Genomic DNA, 6,000 nt, shown 5'->3' with positions numbered 1-6,000 from the left:
CCGAGTGTCCCTTCTAGGTCCTAGCTCTCAGCCCAAACAGCTAGTAAGTGGCTGGTGAGGGCTGAGAGTTGATGGCTGTGAGGCTGCTCAGCAGCACCAGGTATGGTCCTTTCCAGTGAGGCTCGAGTATCTGGGCTCGGTGTCATTGTACATAGCCAAGTCTCCAACCTGGAACTGATGAGATGTCTCAGGGGTCCCCACGGCATAGGCTGCTGCCAGCTGTGACCAGATTTCTTTCTGTATCACCTTTAGATCTTTTAGCCTGGCATACAAATCATTATTGCTATGACATGTTGGTTTAATAACATCATCTAATACAGTCAGAGGAGCTGAAGTCTCATATAAGGCCTGGGTAAGGCTGAATGTGGAAGAGATATTTCTTGCTCTGAAGAGACCAAGTGGGAAGGAGTGGCACCCAGTCTGCGCCAGTGTCCATGGTCAATTTGGTCAGGGTCTCTTTTAGAGTTTTATTTATTTACTCTACCTGTCCTGAACTTTGAGGTCAGTAAATACAATGTAATTTCCAATCTACCTCTAAATACTTGGCCACACCCTGGCTTACCTTGGCAATGAAAATAGGGCCATTGTCTGACTCGATTACCTTGGGCACTCCAGACCTGGGGAAGATTTCTTTACAGTATCTTCTTGATGACTACAGAGGCTGTCTTTTGCGTGGTGGACAAAACTTCTATCTATTCCTGAAAAGGCATCTATATGCACTAGGAGAAACTTGTGACCATATTTTTGTGAATTCATCTCAGTGAAGTTCACTTCGACTTTTTACTAAACTCTTTAGGTCTCTTTGCCCTGTTTGTTTGCTAAGCATTCACTTGCTGACATGCCTTATACTTTTTACTGTCTCTCTTGGCTAAAATTTTGAAGTCCATTATATACACCTTAACTACTTGGACGAACATCTTATTTCCTAAATTAGTCTATTTCTGTATTTGGCAAAGTGAGTTTTTGTTTGTTTTCTGGGAATATAGTTTCCCTCAAGTGTGCCATTGTCTTTTTTTCTTTTAAGCAATTTGGACATTTTCTTCTGTTGTACATTCTAAGTGAGGCCATCCCTTAGTCTGATCCCAGTTCCCAGTGGCTCTCCTGCAGGTTCGCAACCAGTATAGGCTCCTGCATTGCCATTTTTCGAGCCACTTGATCTGCTTCGTTATTTCCCCATGCCACTGAATCTCTTCCCTCCTGTTGTCCTGGACAATGAATAATACTCACAGTTACTGGCTTTATCAGGGCATCCAAGAGATGGCAAAGGCATCTGCAGTGCTGATGTGCTAAGGGGGGGGGGTTTGAGGTTCAGATATCCAGATGACATTGTGTTGTCCACCATGGCAGAACCCACCTATTTCTGATCTTCATGAAGAGAACTGTTCCCATCTGTAGACAAGGTAACCTCGGCTTTTAGCAGGGGTCCATCAACAAGTCGCAGAGGTCTTCCATCCACACTTGGGTTTCGGCCAGTACTTGACACTCATTCTTTGGTGGCTCCAGGTCAGGATTGGGCAGCATGGTGACCAGATTAACCCCAACCAGTGGAGAATCTAGTCCATGTCTCTGAGACATTCCATTCAAAGGCAAAACATCAGCCACTCTACCACAGTTTTAAGTCCTGGATCGGGTGTTAATTGTTAGTGCCCAGCTGGCAGGAGCAGTGTGTTCCAGGCAGAATGGCACTAAGCCGCACTGGTGCAGTGTGACAGGTCTTAAACTCTATATATACACTCTGCAGATATGCATACACATGGCCTCACACAGCCATTTCAACCCATGCAAGCTATTTTGGAGAGCAAATTTCTCATGAGCAAAGGAATGACCATGAACTAGTGGATTAGCCAGACCACGCCAAGGACCACTGTTGTTCGTGTAGTCCATAAGTATTTTTGTTGCTAATAGCCTCCTGTACCCAAGGTCTTTTGATGGACACTTGCCAACTTGGGCATAGGAGCACAGAGTATTGGGCCCCTGTATCCATAAAACAGTGGGTGGGCTTCTCCTCTATCCTGGGACAATCGTGACCCAGTGCCTTTTTTTCTTACTACAGGCTCACTGATCTCTAGCCAGGAATTCTCTTCTGTTGCCAAGTACTGTCTTCCTAGTCTCTCTTACTACTGTGGCCAGTATAAGTTTTTTATACTGTTTTTTATCTCTCTTAACTCTTTAGCTTCCTCTTCTTTTTGTCTTCTTTCTTCTATAGCTTCTTGATCCTTTTTTTTCTTTTACCCTGATTCACACTTTAATCTTACTTTCTCTGTAACTTACACTAACTCTCTCAGCGATTTAGCTTAACCCTTCAAGTTTTGCAACTTTTTTTATATCTTTTTCTTACTTTAGCCTAATTGGTGGGGCGTTTTTCAGCCCCTCAGAGACCCACCATTGGAGCCTAGCAAAAGACTTGTAGCATCCCCTACCTTCAGACATATTGAAGTCAACAGGCAGAAGTAAGTGCCTTCTATCTATGTCTGGAACATAGTTTCTAACCTCTAATGGGATTCTGTATTTCCTTGGTGGTAAAGAGAGCCTATAACAGCTACTAACAACCATCTCAAGTGGAATGGTAAGAAAACAAGAAGAGAGTCCAGAAAATAGAGGTCCGACGAAAAGGACAAATAGCATTCAGTCACACAGAAAGAAAATCAAAGACTAACAGACAAAACACAGAAGTGCGCACAAAAACAAAAACAAAAACAAACAAACAAAAAAACCCACAAAAACCAAGTGGCCCCAGTGAGATCACCACAAAACTGAGCTGATTCAGATGGGAGCTTTTGTGAGCTCACCAAAGACAGAGGGAGGAGAGCAGATTCTACAAAAATTATGGTTAAGTCAAAGGTGCCCTCTGGAGGCCAGCCGACATCAAACATCGTCCACTCTGAGGAGCAAAAAGTCTGCCAAGATCCCTTCTTAATCGCAACTGACAAGTTGTGTGCTGTAGACCAACTTCAGTCCATTGGTCTAAAGTCAAACTCAGAGGAGTCCCATCATCAAAGTCACAAGTAACACAAAACAAAGATCTAAGACACACAGACAAAGACCATTCTGGAAATACAGACATCTGGGAGGGTGGGTCTCTTCTCCAATCCAGGAGAATCACAGAATCCTCACTGTCACCCAGACAGGAATGTCCCAGACATCCCTGGTGTCCTTCTTCACCTGCTGGGATGTCTCCCAGGGCAGCGCAGTCAGTGAGCCCCTGGTATGTCTACCAATGCTCACACTCCCCCGTCTCCTCCGGAGACGTGAGACTCGATCTCCTCCTGAGACTCGAGCCACTGTCTCTACCCAAGATGGAGCAACTGCAAACATCAGTACTGGTGAGTAACTACAGAGCCACAGTTCAGCCGGCACAGATACACAAAGACACAACACAGAGACACAGGCACTATCTTACCTCCAAGTGGGTCTTTGGAGACGAGGGTGGTCGCTGATCCTGGAAGAGTCCCCAAATGAAAGACCCCCAGAGTGGGGAGACCCTTACTCAAGTCTTGGGATGATGTGACCCCCAAGAACTCATGTGAGAACGTCGATAATATGAGGTTTATTGATAGGAACCAGTGCACTGGGGTCGAGACTCATATCCCACACAAGGGTAGAGGAGTTTGACTCCCAGTAGCTGAGAGAAGAGGTATTTAAAGAAAAAAGCCACAACCCAAGGATGTAGGGATGACATCATTGGAAAGTGCTGAGAATACCAGTGAAAAATCACAAAGAGCAGCTTCCTGTGTCTCAAGACTTCTTTTAAGATTGTAATCTAACTTTATGTCAGCTAGCTCCTGGAAGAAACTTTCTGTTATCTTTACTAGGTTGGGATCATGTATTTAAGGGCCTTATCTTAAGCCCTTTTATCTAGTCCCTGGGAGAGCAGGCTCAAGAAATGTGACCTTTTACCTACTCACTGGCCAGGTCTGGAATTTGAGGTAATTAGGGCTTCTTAGGGGTGAGATATCATTTTTAAACTTCTGACTTCTTGGCTGCATTTTTCATTCTTTCACTTCCTCCCCAGGGTTACTCTGTGTACTCTTTGCAGGACTACTTTGTTGTAGGAAAAATATAGCAGGGATTTCCTAGGCTGAGTATGGTTCATTACACCTGTGGAAATGTGATGTAGAAGGACTGTGAATTTAAGGACAATCTAAACTGCATAGATGTATTGTATATTGAAAAGTAAAACAAAAGAAAAAGAGAGGAACAAGATTCAGTATGGAGTGGAGAATTGGACTGGGAGAGGAAGGAAAAGAAAATAGGGAAAAGAAAATGAAAAAAAAAACATTAGAAGTCATCTAGGAAAGGATAAAGACATTTCTGGAGATGACGCACAATGTTTCATGGCCTACAATTGGTGAGCTCTGAGGCGAGGTACCAAAACTTCATCCCTGTATTCACTCTTGTTGTTGGCATGACTTTTTTTCTCTCACTGTTACAAATCCTAATGATTCCTGGGTATTAAATCGAGAATATTGGGCAGGTATTCTGCAGATCAACATATAGATGTACTGTCATGTAGTAAAGGTCTGAAGACAAATTACTGGTTTCATAATTATTAATAATGATTTTATAAAAATATAATTTATACAAGTAATTTTGAGCCCTCTATAAACTGCAATTGGGGCTATGTTCAAATTTGTGTGTCACTGGCTAATTGATCTAGAGTAACAAAGAAGCCTTGAAAATCAATGTATTTTTATTGGATATTATATGTACTTACATTTCAAATATTATCCCCTTTTCCAATATCCCTTCTGGAATACCCTTATCCTTTCCACTCTCACCCTGCTTTTATGAGAATGTCCTTTGCATTTTCCTGCCCTATCATTCCACTACACTTGGGGCTTTGAGTATTCAAAGGGCCAAGGGCTGCTCCTCTAATTAATGCCTGATAAGGCCATCGTCTGCTACATATAAGGCTGGAGCCATGGGTCCTGTGATGTGTACTCTTTGGTTCTTGTTTCTCTGAGAGTACTTGGGGGTCTGGTTGGTTGACATTGTTCTTATGAAGTTGAAAAACACTTCAGCTTCTTCAGTCCTTTTATGAACTCCTCCATTGGGGGTCTGGTTTTTATTCCAATGATTGGTTGAGAAAAACTGATTCTGTATTTCTCCGGTTCTGGCAGAGTCTCTTGAGGGGAGAGAGCTATATCAGGCTAGGTCAGAATGAATTTATTCGAATCAAAATTATTGTCTGCCCTTGATAATAGTCCCAAATTAAAAAAAATACTTCAGTGTGAACTTAACCAAGCATGTGAAAGATTTGCATGATAAGAACTTCAAGCCTCAGAAGAAAGAAATTGAAGAAGATCTCAGAAGATTGAAAGATCTCCCATGATCATGGATTGGCAGGATTAACATAGTAAAAATGGCCATTTTACCAAAAGCAATCTACAGATTCAAGGCAATCCTCATCAAAATACCAATCCAATTCTTTAGAGAGGTAGACAAAACAATTACCACATTCATCTGGAATAACAAAAAACTCAGGATAGCTAAAATTATGCTCAACAATAAAAGGACATCTGGGAGAATCACTATCCCTGAACTCACACAATATTACAGAGCAATAGTGATAAAAACTGCATGGTATTGGTACAGAAACAGACAGAGAGACCAGTGGAATAGAATTGAAGACCCAGAAATGAAGCCACACACCTATGGTCACTTGATTTTTGACAAAGGAGCCAAAACCATCAAATGGAAAAAAGAATTTTCAGCAAATGGTGCTGGTTCAATTGGAGGTCAGCATGTAGCAGAATGCAGATCGATCTCTTCTTATCACCCTGTACAAAGCTTAAGTCCAAGTGGATCAAGGACCTCTACATCAAACCAGATACATTCAAACTAATAGAAGAAAAAGTGGGGAAGAATCTCGAACACATGTGCACTGGAGAACATTTCCTGAACAAAACACCCATGGCTTCTGCTCTAAGATCAAGAATCCACAAATGGGATCTCATAAAACTGCAAAGCTTCTGTACGGCAAAGGACACTGTTGTTAGG

The sequence above is a fragment of the Rattus norvegicus genome, chromosome 13, assembly GCF_021556685.1.
Source record: "Rattus norvegicus strain SHRSP/BbbUtx chromosome 13, alternate assembly SHRSP_T2T, whole genome shotgun sequence".
In the NCBI taxonomy this organism is placed as follows: Eukaryota; Metazoa; Chordata; class Mammalia; order Rodentia; family Muridae; genus Rattus; species Rattus norvegicus.
The sequence above is the reverse complement of the archived record's forward strand: the minus strand, read 5'-3'. Positions refer to the sequence as shown.